Source organism: Xenopus laevis, chromosome 4S, assembly GCF_017654675.1.
Source record: "Xenopus laevis strain J_2021 chromosome 4S, Xenopus_laevis_v10.1, whole genome shotgun sequence".
NCBI classification, from domain to species: domain Eukaryota; kingdom Metazoa; phylum Chordata; class Amphibia; order Anura; family Pipidae; genus Xenopus; species Xenopus laevis.
The window spans coordinates 11,921,504-11,934,576 of NC_054378.1; the positions used below are offsets into that span (position 1 = coordinate 11,921,504).

The following is a 13,073-nucleotide window of genomic DNA, read 5'->3' on the forward strand; positions in this document are numbered from 1 at the left end:
TATGGGAATGAGGACTGTCTTAATAGATTTCCTACCCCAAAACACATGAAGATAACTAGGCCATGTGCTCATTGGTCAGGAGAAAGAGTTTGGAATCAAAGGAAATATGAGCGAGACAAGAAAGAAGAGCTACAATGTGGGATTCATTTATATTCATTTGCAAGACAGTTTTGTCTGTCACTTTACCTTTCATCTGCTCCCAATAGAGAAGGAATGCGACCGGCTCCAGTTCCCCACTGTCACCAGCAAATTACAAATGGCCTTGTGTTAGGCCCCTGCTGTTACCAATTCATGATACTGATTGACCCCCAAACTTCCCTATGTATTTATACAGAACTGTATATATGTATGGGATTGTGCCTCACTGGCCTCCGGAGCAAAGAAAAAAAAAAAATACACAAATATATATATTTTAAAAGGTTGGTTCCCCTTTAAGTTATCGTTTATTTATGATAAAATGGCTAATGCTAAGCAACTTCATTTATTTTTATTTGTGTGTGTATATATATATAGATAGATAGATAGATAGATAGAGATATTTTTTTTAATTATTTGCCGTCTTTTGACTCTTTCCAGCTTTCAAATAGGGGTCACTGACCCAAACTCCTACTGTGTATTGTTATTGCTACTTTTTATTACTCATCTTTCTATTTAGACCTCTCCATATTCCAGTCTTTTATTCAAATCAATGCACGGGGGACTAGGGTAATATGGACCATAGCAATATGATTGCTGAAACTGCTGAATAAAAAGCTAAAAACATGAATAAATAATAATAATACAGGTATGGGATCTGTTATCCAGAATGCTTGGGACATGGGTGTTGCAGATAATGGCTTTCCATAAATTGGATACCTTAAAGGGATGGTTCAAATTTAAGTTAACTTTTAAAATGTTATAGAATGGCTAATTCTAAGCAACTTTTCAATTGGTCATTTTTTCTTCATCATTTTTAAATTAGAGACTTTTTCCCAATTATTTTCTATTTGTGATTGTTTTCTAATATTTAAGTGTAACTTTTCATTTTTTCACCTTTTAAAGCAGCACGGGGGGGGGCGCTGACCTCTTTCTATAAATTGATACATTTAGTTGATCTTTGTCCACTTTCATGAAAGGCAGCTGTTCGAATTGATCCAATAGTTGCTAATATTCCTACAGATACTGCCGAGAAACGTATCAACTAAATTGTATCAACTAAAATGTTTCAACTAAATGGAGCAAATTGTAACAATTCAGACGCTCCTGTATCATTGAGCTGCCAGACATTAAAAAATTAAAGATGGAAAGCCATTGAAAAAAGTCTGTTTATGGTGAAGAATCTGAAAACAACTTAACTGGAAAAAAGTATTTGGAAGGTGAACAACTATTTTAAAATACATTAAGAACCAGAGTGCTCCCCTACACAACTGCCCATAGCTAATAAGGGTGGCCATGAGAAGATCCACTTGTTTGACGAGGTCCCCGATATGCCCACCAACGGCAGGGTGATATAGGGTTAATCCGAACCCAATGGCAAAACAATTGGATTACAACTAAGAGAATGGGCACTGACGAGTTGTAAGACCACATCAACTAGCCAAGGCGGCCCTCATTCACCATCAATATCTTGGCCTGATATCGACCGAGGAGACCCGTCGGAATGCCCCATACACTGGCAGATAAGCTGCCGTATCAGTCTAAAGGACTAATAGCAGCAGCTTTAATCTGCCCGTGTACGGCCACTTTTACTCCAGCCCTGATTAACCCTTGTGATGAAATTCTCTTAGACACCAGTGTTACTTGGCAAATAATTGCTCCTCAGACAACCCATAGCCGCCAGTCAGCAAGGACACTCCACCACACCCCCAAATGGGCTGCACCTGATTGCTTCTTAAAGGGATACTGTCATGGGAAAAAAAATTTTTTTCAAAATGAATCAGTTAATAGAGCTGCTCCAGCAGAATTCTGCACTGAAATCCATTTCTCAAAATAGCAAACAGATTTTTTTAAATTTAATTTTGAAATCTGACATGGGGCTAGACATATTGTCAATTTCCCAGCTGCCCCAAGTCATGTGACTTGTGCTCTGATAAACCTCAATCACTCTTTACTGCTGTACTGCAAGTTGGAGTGATATCACCCCTCTCCCTTTCCCCCCCCAGCAGCCAAACAAAAGAACAATGGGAAGGTAACCAGATAGCAGCTCCCTAACACAAGATAACAGCTGCCTGGTAGATCTAAGAACAACACTCAATAGTACAAACCCATGTCCCATGAGACACATTCAGTTACATTGAGAAGGAAAAACAGCAGCCTGCCAGAAAGCATTTCTCTCCTAAAGTGCAGGCACAAGTCACATGACCAGGGGCAGCTGGGAAATTGACAAAATGTCTAGCCCCATGTAAGATTTCAAAATTGAATAATTGAGAAATGGATTTCAGTGCAGAATTCTGCTGGAGCAGCACTATTAACTGATTCATTTTGAAAAAAACAAACATTTTTTTCCCATGACAGTATCCCTTTAAGGAATGGGTGCTGACAGTTGCAGTCATATCCAGTGAACCCTCTATTGCTTCCCACTGCACATGGTGATGCACGGAGAGAGAGAAATGAGCCAAAGTCAGTTATTGCTACTCAAAGTTTATCTCCGTTTACAAATTCTGTGGATTCTTAAAACACAGATTCGCCACCACCTAAATGTGATCACCTTGTAATTATGGCCATTAGAACTTAAAATATCTTCTTTCAGAGGAAAAAGTCCTGGTTTTTATTTAGATATAACTAAATATTTCATAGATCTTGGATAAACACCCCCTATTTGAGCTAGAAACAGATACGTGCGATGTAAATTCACTTGTGATGTTACTGGACCTTTCAGTGCACAATGGATAAACAAGTGCGGGAACGGTTCATCATGGAGCTGGATATTTGCGGTTCTGATCAGAATGAATGCATTTCGACAAGACCACAGGTACAAGGTGCATAGAGATCAGTGTTCATTCATATAAACATATCGAAAAAGACTTACATTAGCGTTTTCTTGATCAGAGTCCTGAAGATCAGATGACCCTGAAAGTTACTTGCACCTATGGAGAAAGAGGAGACGGCTGTATTTACACATATTTAGGACATATCACATGCAGGACTATGGCACACTAATGCTAGCAAAGGACAGATATGTTTGGGCACACATGTATATGAACCGTTATCCAGAAACCCGTTAACCAGAAAGCTCCGAATTATGGGATGGCTGTCTCCCATAGACTCAATTTTATCCCAATTTTTAAAAACAATGTCCTGTTTCTGTGTAATAATAAAAAAGTAGCTTGTGCTTGATCCCAACTAAGATATAATTACTCCTTATTGAAGGCAAAACCAGCTTATTGGGTTGATTTCATGTTTATATGATTTTCTAGTAGACAAGGTATGAAGACCCAAATTACAGAAAGATCCATTATCTGGAATAACCCAGGTCCCAAGCATTCTGGATAATAGGTTCCATACCTGTACAGAGTTGTTTTTGGTGAGGCCGAACATTTTTGGAACATTCAGTAGAGATTTACAGAACTAAAGCCTACAAATGGATGGCTTAAAATGCTGTATTTAATATATTAAACTATTAATCACAGCTGTTATTTGGCACCCAAGGACTTTTTTCATGTTTGTGTTGCTCTCCAATTCCTTTTACATGTGAATGTGGCTCACAGGTTAAAAAAAAAAAACTGTACTGAACTGTACCAGCCAAGAGGCTCAGCAGTGCTGTAACAGTAAGATGCAAGTCTTCAAATATGCCCCGCCCCCATCTTGCTCATCTTTTGTGTGTCAGTGGCACTGCACATGCTCAGTGTACTCTGGGCTGCTGTTAGGAAGCTAAACTTAGGGAATGTGGGAAATCACCAAGCATGAGGTTTATCGGTCACAGAAGCTGATGACACAGGGCTGATTCCTAAATTATACCACATTAGTTATTGACGGCACCAGTCAATGGTTTCTTTGGTTAAAATGCCTTTATTAGGACATGGGCTCTGACCCCAAACAATTGGCAACGTTTCAGACCACACGGTCTTTGCTCAAGCCACCGTGTGAGAAAAGACCGTGTGGTCTGAAACGTTGCCAATTGTTTGGGGTCAGAGCCCATGTCCTAATAAAGGCATTTTAACCAAAGAAACCATTGACTGGTGCCGTCAATAACTAATGTGGTTTGACTGAACGGATTGAAGGTGGAAACCGTTGAACGTGCATCAGACTAAAGTGATTTGGTGGTGAAGGGTGCTGACTGGGAACCCCGTGATTCCTAAATTATGCCAAATGCACTGGATTTTGAGTTGCCATGTAATGAAAATTTTAATTATTAATTGCCCTTGTATATGTTATAGTATATACAATATATTATAAGTGGGTGCCTAAGCTCAGGTAACTGACAGCAGCCCAGGCGGGTGCTGGGAATCAGTAAAAAGAAGACGAGGGGCTACTGGGGCATCTGCAGAGGAACAGATCTTCCTTAAAGATCATCAGGTTTGTAATGAAAACCAGAACATAAAGGCCTAATTTTTTTGTTATGCTTCAGTCCTTTTATTTTCACGTCACAGCTGGATTCAATTTGACGCTGGAAAGTGTTTCCCTCACAAAAAAAAAAAAAAAAATCGTATTGCTCGATTAAAAAACAAATGGAACTGCACGTGATTGTGTGTCTTGGAGATGCACTAACAGGCCGGATGCCAAAGTGCACAGGGCCTTATGCAACGAAGGGATTTGTGCACACAAGTTACATACAGACGCTTGCTAGAAAAGAAAACAAACTGAATTTAAAAGAAAAAAAATAATTTATATACCATGCGCTAATAAATGACTTTTTGATACACGCTTGATGGCAACTGCTGTGAGTGCTTTCATGGACTGATATATATATATATATATTAGTTTTTTTCTACAAAAAAATGATTATGGGACTCTAGAAGCTCCATTCTATTGAGTAGATAATGTGGCCCCCGCCAGCTCCACAGCCCAGAAAAAACAGAAGATGCCATTTCAAACAAGGAAAGTTGTTCACTAGGGGGTGGCAATTTGTTAGGTACCCCCCAGGGAATATAATCCATAACCTTGGACCCTGAGCTGGCACTCCTCTGAAAATCACACTGGCCTGAGCATCTTCTACATGAACTCCACCAACTTCATGCAATTTGCCAGGAGTTCCTTAGGCTGCCCATATGTAGGACGGATACATGTATGGGATGCGTTATCCAGAAAGTCTCCCATAGACCACATTATAATCAAATAATTCAGATTTTTCCAATTGATTTCCTTTTTCTCTGTAATAATAAAACAGTAGCTTGTACTTGATCCCAAGATATAATTAATCCTTATTGGAAGCAAAACTGGCCTATTGGGTTTATTTAATATTTAAATTATTTTCTAGCAGACTTGAAGGAGAACTAAACCCCTTTTCTAATAAAAACCCCTACCCCCTTCCCTCCATAGTCCCCCCCTCCTTGCTACCCCCTGCACAGGTGTTCACACAAGTAAATGCCCCTAAGGAGGTAATTCCCCCACATTGCATAGTCAGCGCAGCGGAGCTCATGGGCGCCATCTTGCGGTGCTTCGGAATATTTGGGTCTCCGTTAATTTCCGTGGCTTTCGGCGCATGCGCCGCTTACTTTCTGAAGTTTTCCAAAGCACTGAAGATGGCCCCTGTGATCTCTGCTGCGCTGACTCTGCAATGAGGGGTAATTACCATCTTAGGGGCATTTACTTGTGTGAACACCTGTGCAAAATAATAAATGTTTCTTTTAGTTAGCCAAAAATGTAATCTATAAAGACTGGAGTGACTGAATGTCTAACATAACATAACAGAACAGAATCTCCTGCTTTTTAGCTCTCTAACTATGAGTTAGTCTGTGACTGTAAGGGGGGCCACATGGGACATAACTGTTCAATGAGTTTCCAATTAACCCTCAGCATGCAGCTCAGATTCAGTGGAAACCAAGTGAGCTGCAAAGCAGGAAGTAGTGTTCTGGCTATTATGTAAGACATTCAGTCACTCTAGTCTTTATATATTACGTTTTTGGCTAACTAACTATATTAGAAAAATTTTTTTATTTTGCACATACTATCTATCTATTAAGTTTTTATTTTTACCCTGAACAATTCCTTTAAGATATGAAGATCCAAATTACGTAAAGATCTGCTACCTGGGAACCCCCAGGTCCTGAGCATTCTGGATAACATGTCCCGTACCTGTATTACGTCCCCGGATTGTGCCAATACCATTCAGGCCAGCTGTGCTCTCTTTTCCAAGGTTTTCCAGGAATTTACACCGTTTTGAGGGGCAACGTGATATTGGGGTTCTATTGTATCTTGTTCCCATATACCTCAGTACAGGTATGGGTCCTGATACCGAAAATGCTTGGGACCTGGGCTTTTCCAGATAAGAGGGCTTCCCTTAATTTGAATCTCAATAGTCAAGTCTGCTACAAAAAAATCTTTTAAACATATATACAGTGGAACCTCAATTCTACATTCCCTGATTTTACGTTTCCCCTCATTTTACATTGTTGTTTTGTCGTCCCACATATATATTATGCAGAATACATTTCCCTGATTTTACACCATTTTTTCCTGGTCCCCTCAAAAATGTAAAATGGGGGGTTCTACTGTATCAAAAAAAATATAAAAAGAGTAGAATTGTTTTCCCGCCATTAAGGATTCATTATATTTTAGCTTGGATCAAGTACAAGGTACTTGAATTATATGATTAAAATATAGTCTAGGGGAGACAACCTTCCACTATTTCAGAGCTTTCTGGATAATGGGTTTCAGGATAACAGATCATATACCTGTACAGTAAAATGTCCAATTCTGATCTAGCGTGCATGAGCTGGCCCTGGTTAGCCAAACTGAACCACAGGGAAACTGATTGTAACAACCTGTCCCAATGGAGTAGAACACACACGAGTGATAGCCATGACACTAACCCATAAACACAGCTGGTAGCCACAACCAACAGCCAAACTGCAAAACAAGTCCTGTGACCCACTGCTCAGTATGGTTGCCTGCAGGGGCCATCCATAGTGAAGTACTCACGCAAAGTCAAAATAGCCACGAGATACAACACCAAACAGCCTTGTGTAAAGGCAGCAAAACACAAACTATCCAACCAATTGGGTCGTGGGTCATACACTGGTTTGTGTAGCCCCCAACTGGCAACTCAACTAATAACCATAATACATGGCAGTTGTTGGGACCGTCGGCCCACCATGCACATACGGCCTGTTCCTTTCTTTCTAACCAACCAATAGAATAACACAGGCAGCATTGAAAGAGAAGCATTCCTAAACCCACAAGCAGTACATTGTGTTGTAGTAATGTGGGGGCAGAAAGGCCTAATTAGACTGGAGAAAGGGGGTATAGGAAGCAACAACACCAGGATCATGGGCGGTAGTAGCAACATTACATAAGAGAGTAGAGCTTGCTGCTGGGGGGAGATTAAAGAGGAGTAAAGCCGGGTATAATAGATAAGAGACATACAATAAGACCTTAAGGCAAAAGCACAAAGGAAGGAATGTCACATGACTCCCAGAATTCTCTGCCAGCCAACAGCAGGGAGTTGTAAGCAATGGGATGTGGAACACTGGAGCTGGAGAATAAGCTGCACTGTTTACAGCGGTCACGCACAACTTGGATTCCTGTCTCATCAACAGGCCCGGTACATCGGCTCATGGCGCTACCATGCTGTGCACTGCCAATTACCCATGCAGAATGCATCCCCATTCACTGCCGCGTGATGCCAATTTTACCATTAACGGAAAACCCAGAACTGTAAGCAACGATGCAGAATGAAAAAGGCATGTACTTGCATCATGCGCCCGTCACACGCATCAAGGAGTCATCACATAGAATATACACACAGCCAGAAGCCAATAGACACGGTATATCTATGAGCCCTTACGAGTGCAACACTGCTTGCTCAGACTCAATAGGAAAAGTAGGTCACCAACAACATCCCATCCCAATGGTGCAGGGAGTAGCGCTGCCGAGTTACAATGCTGAGCTAATCATTCAAGGGAGAGTCTACATTTGAAAGTACACCTCTCTGCTTTCCTTGATACACCTGAAACATCAGTGTGAAGGTCAATTAAGGGGAGATTTGGGATGAACAGCGAATTTCTTTCCGATATACTGATACGTACAGCAACGTTTCCTAATACACAGTGCTACGCAATATGTTGGCGCTATATAAATACATGTTAATAATAATATATCTGTAACCAAGTCACAACCTAAGGGGACCCTGACCAAAACTTGGACCCTCCAAGAGGGGCATGAACTGGAAAAGAGTGGCAAGGGAGCTGACAGATACCACAATGACACGAGGACGGTTGCTAAGGAATAAAAATCAGCATGAGGGGATGGTTGCTAAGGAATAAAAATCAGCCTGAGGCTGTGGCCTATGTGGTAGTAAAAGTCACCCTGAGCCTTGGCATTGGGTCGCCGCAGGGAAGCCACGGAGTTTGGGCATTTTCCACCACCTCTGTGTATATTACTCAGTGGGCCATTGCCCAGATCCATCAGCCTCTACTGAATGGAACTATAACCAACATGCTGCAATGTCGCGGGCTCACAACCTTTTAAGATTGCCCTAAACCATGTCTGATGATGGGCTTGCCCCCAAATGTTACATCGCCTGTACTAAATAAATATGTAGTGTTTATCCCACTTCTAACAGTCTGGTTGTGGCGGTTTACACTCTGTACGGCCTCAAGTCATCTATTATGGATAGGGATGAACCGAATCCACTATTTTAGATTTGGAAAAACCCTCGAATCCTTCGCAAAAAAGATTTGTCCGAATATCTAACCAAATCCTAATTTGCATATGCAAATTAAGGGTGGGAAGGGGAAAACATTTTTTTTTACTTCCTTGTTTTGTGACAAAAAAAGTCATGCGCTTTCCCTCCCTAGATTCCCTAATTATGGAGAACTAGCGGCACACTAGTAGTTGTAATCAAAAAATGAAAGAAATTATTTAGCCCTCCAAAATGCAGGGCAGGCGACGTTTCGGATCCCACTGGGCCCTTTTTCACGCCTCGTCTGCCTTGCATTTTGGAGGGCTAAATAAATTTGTTCTTTTTTTGATTACAACTTCAAGTTGTGCCGCTAAGTTCTTCAGTCTGACTACAAACACGTCTCCAGTTGCAGGCTAGAGACCTATCAGTGAGCACCATCACAACAGCTGTTTCCCATACCTGTACGAGTAAGAGCACTCTAATTTCTTGTTGCATTGAATCCATTATGGAGAATGCCGCCTGTTACTGCCCACGCTAATGGGATGAACATGTACATGGAGTCTTAGAAAGAGAACTCCCAAATAGTCAGTGATCCCTGCCCAAAGGTTTATTGCAGTAAACAGCAAACTTCGTACACTTTACGCGTTTCGGGCATCAATCCCTTAATCATAGGCTTGCTTATGATTAAAGAAGATTTCAAACCTTGGGGTGGGGTACAGGTTTTTTTCTTTAAGGGTAGGGACACACTGGGCGATTTGGGGAGATTTAGTCGACTGGCGACTAATCGCCGCGACTTTCCACGACCAATCTTCCCCGAATGCCTCCCCTCACTCTGCGCCTGGATAAAATGAAAAATCGCCTGCGCTAATCACACGCGGCGATTTGTTTTCCGAAGTCGCCCGAAGTTTCCTCGTGAGGCAACTTCGGGCGATTTCAGAAAACGAATCGCCGTGTGTGATTAGCACCGGCGACTTTTCATTTTATCCAGGCGCAGAGTGAGGGGAGGCATTCGGGGAGAAAAGTCGCTGCGATTAGTCGCCAGGCGACTAAATCTCCCCAAATCGCCCAGTGTGTCCCTACCCTAAGGGTTGAATTCTCCTTTTATCATAAGCATGCTTATGATTAAAGCTCGCCATAGACGCAAAGAGTTCTCTTGCCGAACGTCCGACCAATCCGTCAAATTATCGTGCGGTTAGTGGGATTCGAACGATCGTACGTCTTACGATCTTTCGTCCGACATCTGTCCGAAAACTGATCGGCCAAGTTAAAAAAAATCTTTATCGGTCCCAGTGCAATCTATCTATGTTTGCAGGGACAAGCAGGCAGCTCCCCCTTTGTTTTCCCGGCAAATGTTCTTTTTAGTTGATGGACAATTCGAACGATCGTTTCGAGATAATCGTGGTCTCGCGATGACGATCGGATCTTTTAAAAATCCTTACATCAATGGCCAGCTTAAGGGATTGTTTCCCGAAACGCGTACGAATTTCCTTTGGTCTTGAATGTGATATGCAGCGGGGACGCCGCAGATTGAGGACCCGGGAGGACGTTTAGTAGCAGCTATCTGGGATTGTGTAATCCATACACTTATAGAAAATCAGATGGCACACGCAGCAGCATTCGTGCTAAATGGTTGAAGTTTTATTGAGATCCCCATAACGTTTCAGAGGCACTTGAGAAAGGAGGCTGTGCCTCCAAAACGTTGTGGGGATCTCAATAAAACTTCAACCATTTAGCACGAATGCTGCTGTGTGTTCGCCATCTGATTTTCTATAAATCTATGGATTACGGATACCAAGGATTGCAGCAAGGTTCCAAGATAGAGCACCACCCATAAATGTGAGCAGATTGTGAGCTTGGAGCGGCCCCCCTTGGTTGAGGTGTTTGCTGCACATCTAGACAGAGCCACATGCTGAGGCAAGTTCTCTTACACATGGCAGGGTGTTAGTGAGTGTGTAAAGCACAAGCCACCTGTGGGTCTGACTCTCACCACCGGCACAGCTGTTGCTTAATGCCGGCAATTTGTAGATCTAAACAACTTTCCAATACCCCACCCCCTGTTTACATTTTTTGCCCTGCTGGTTCTGACTCCTGAAACAATGTAGCAAGGAGAGACCTGGAGAACAAGCAAGGCTATAGGGAACAGACCGAGACCAATCGTGCAGTTACACATAAGGGGAACGGGGCCGACTCTAGAGCAGTGATCCCCAACCAGTAGCTTGTGAGCAACATGTTGTCCTCCAACCCCTTGGATGTTGCTCCCAGTGATCTCAAAGCAGGGGCTTATTTTTGAACTCCAGGCAAGTTTTAGTTGAATAAAAACGTGTACTGCCAAACAGAGCCTCAATGAAGGTTGTCAATCCTCACAGGGCTACTAAATGGCCAATCACAGCCTTTATTTGGCAGCCCAAGAATGCATGTGTTGCTCCCTAACTCCTTTTACTTCTGAATGTTGCTCATGGGTTCAAAAGGCTGAGGATCCCTGTTCTAGAAGTATATTAACAGCTGGAGGGCGGCCAGGCTTGCAGGGGGCAATCACACCAGGGCCAGGGGTGAAATATGTCATTAGTTATTGGAGGAATGCAGAAAAAGCAAAGCAGGAATATTCCACATGCGGCGCCGCTGGGAATGCTGGGGCTTGTAGTTCGGCAATAGCAGCTGAAGCGCTAAATATATATATTTATGACTGAGGCAGAAAGGACAGGGTAACCACATTTGACCAGGACCCACGAGCAGCAGAATACACCTGGTTTCCCCGCCCGGTCCTTACGTCCCGTTACTCGGGTGGGGCGGAGATCCCGTTACCCAGCAACAACTCCTTTGAGATTGAGGCGAGAGAACCCTTCCGTGAACCCTAACTTGAAAGACCCCGCCTTCCCATAACCACTTACCAAGTGGGGGGAAGAGCCGCCCTCAGCTCCGGTTTCCCGCTTGCCGTCCCCCGGGTCACGCTCCGCTCTCACTCTCCCTGTGCGCAGAGGTTCCAAAATGGCGGCACTTCCGGGCGGATCCACCAAGTCGGCCTACATGGGAGGGGGGAGTGGGGGGAAGCGACCAATAATTGGGCTTGTGCTACGGGCAGGCGGGAGAGAAACTGCTTGTCAGGGAAAATCGGCCGCCTCCGGCTTCATTGGTCAAAAGGCGATCCAGTCCGGCGTTTACATGGTTTAGTGATAGCAGGACTGGATCCACTGGCAGCGAGTTTCTTGTCATCTGTCAGAGCTGGTGCCTGAGGCAACTAAAGTGCAATAACAAACTGCTAACATGGAGCCGTGTGGAAAAATATCTTAAATACCATCAGACTCGTAAAATAAAATAAATATAAAATATATATGAGGGAATTCACTTTTATTTTTTTTGAAAAATATGCTATTTATCATTAAAAAGCTCGTTACACAACCTCGTCGACTTATCTCATTTTTTCTGTTGTGAAAATTAGAAACGCCAGTTAACATCCCTCCCCATTCCTCACGAGGAAACTTCGGGCACCTTCGGAAAACGAATCGCCGCGGCCAGCGTGTGATTAGCGCCAGCGTTTTTTTCATTTTAGCCGGCGCAGATTCAGGGAAGGCGTTTGGGGAGGTTGGTCGCCACAAAAACGAGCCGATCTCCCCAAAACGCCCTGTGTGGCCTGACCCTAAGGGCTAGGCCACACGGGAAGATTTCAGGGAGATTGGTCGCCTGGCGACTAATCACCGCGTCTTTGAGGCGACTAATCTCCCTAAATGGCTTGCTGGTATCTCGCACCCGCTAGCGCTAAAGTCGCCTGCGCCTATTCACACGCGGCGATACGTTTTTCACAAGGCAATTTCGAGCGACTTTGAAAAACGTGTCGCCGCGTGTGAATAGGCGCAGGCAACTTTAGTGCTAGCGGGTGCAAGATACCAGCAAGCCTTTCACGGAGATTAGACGCTGTGATTAGTCGCCAGGCGACCAATCTCCCTGAATCTTCCCGTGTGGCCTAGCCCTTAAAGAGGGACAAAAACTTGTGGCGCATTAGGGCAGAGACACACGGTCAGATTCAGGAAGATTAGTTGCCGGCGACAAATCTCCTCTTCTTAGGGTTAGTTCACATCAGAGCACTTAATTTTCTGAAGTTGCCTCACAAGGAAACTTGGGGCAACTTCGGAAAACAAAGTGATCCAAGTGCCATCCCGCCGGTGATTTAAATTCTAGCCGGTGGGAGGTAGTTCGGGCGATTAGCCGCCCCAAAGAAGAGGTGATTTTTCGACCTGGCAAATTAATCTCCCTGAATCTGAGCGGGTGTCTCTGCCCTAAGGGTCAGGCCACACAGGGCGTTTTGGGGAGATTTGGT

General features: G+C 43.4%; 1 protein-coding gene across 6 annotated transcripts in view; it reads right to left on the bottom strand.

Moving 5' to 3' along the window:
• Positions 1-11,833, bottom strand: part of celf1.S (CUGBP Elav-like family member 1 S homeolog) — a 51,057-nt gene extending 39,224 nt beyond the window's left edge. The window contains exons 1-2 of one of the 6 annotated variants that reach the window (XM_018259357.2): positions 11,650-11,833; positions 3,008-3,065 (exon numbers count right to left, since the gene is read on the bottom strand). The gene's annotated coding sequence lies outside the window, so the exon portion shown is untranslated. 6 annotated transcript variants of the gene reach the window in all.
• Between the last annotated feature and the right edge of the window lie 1,240 nt (positions 11,834-13,073).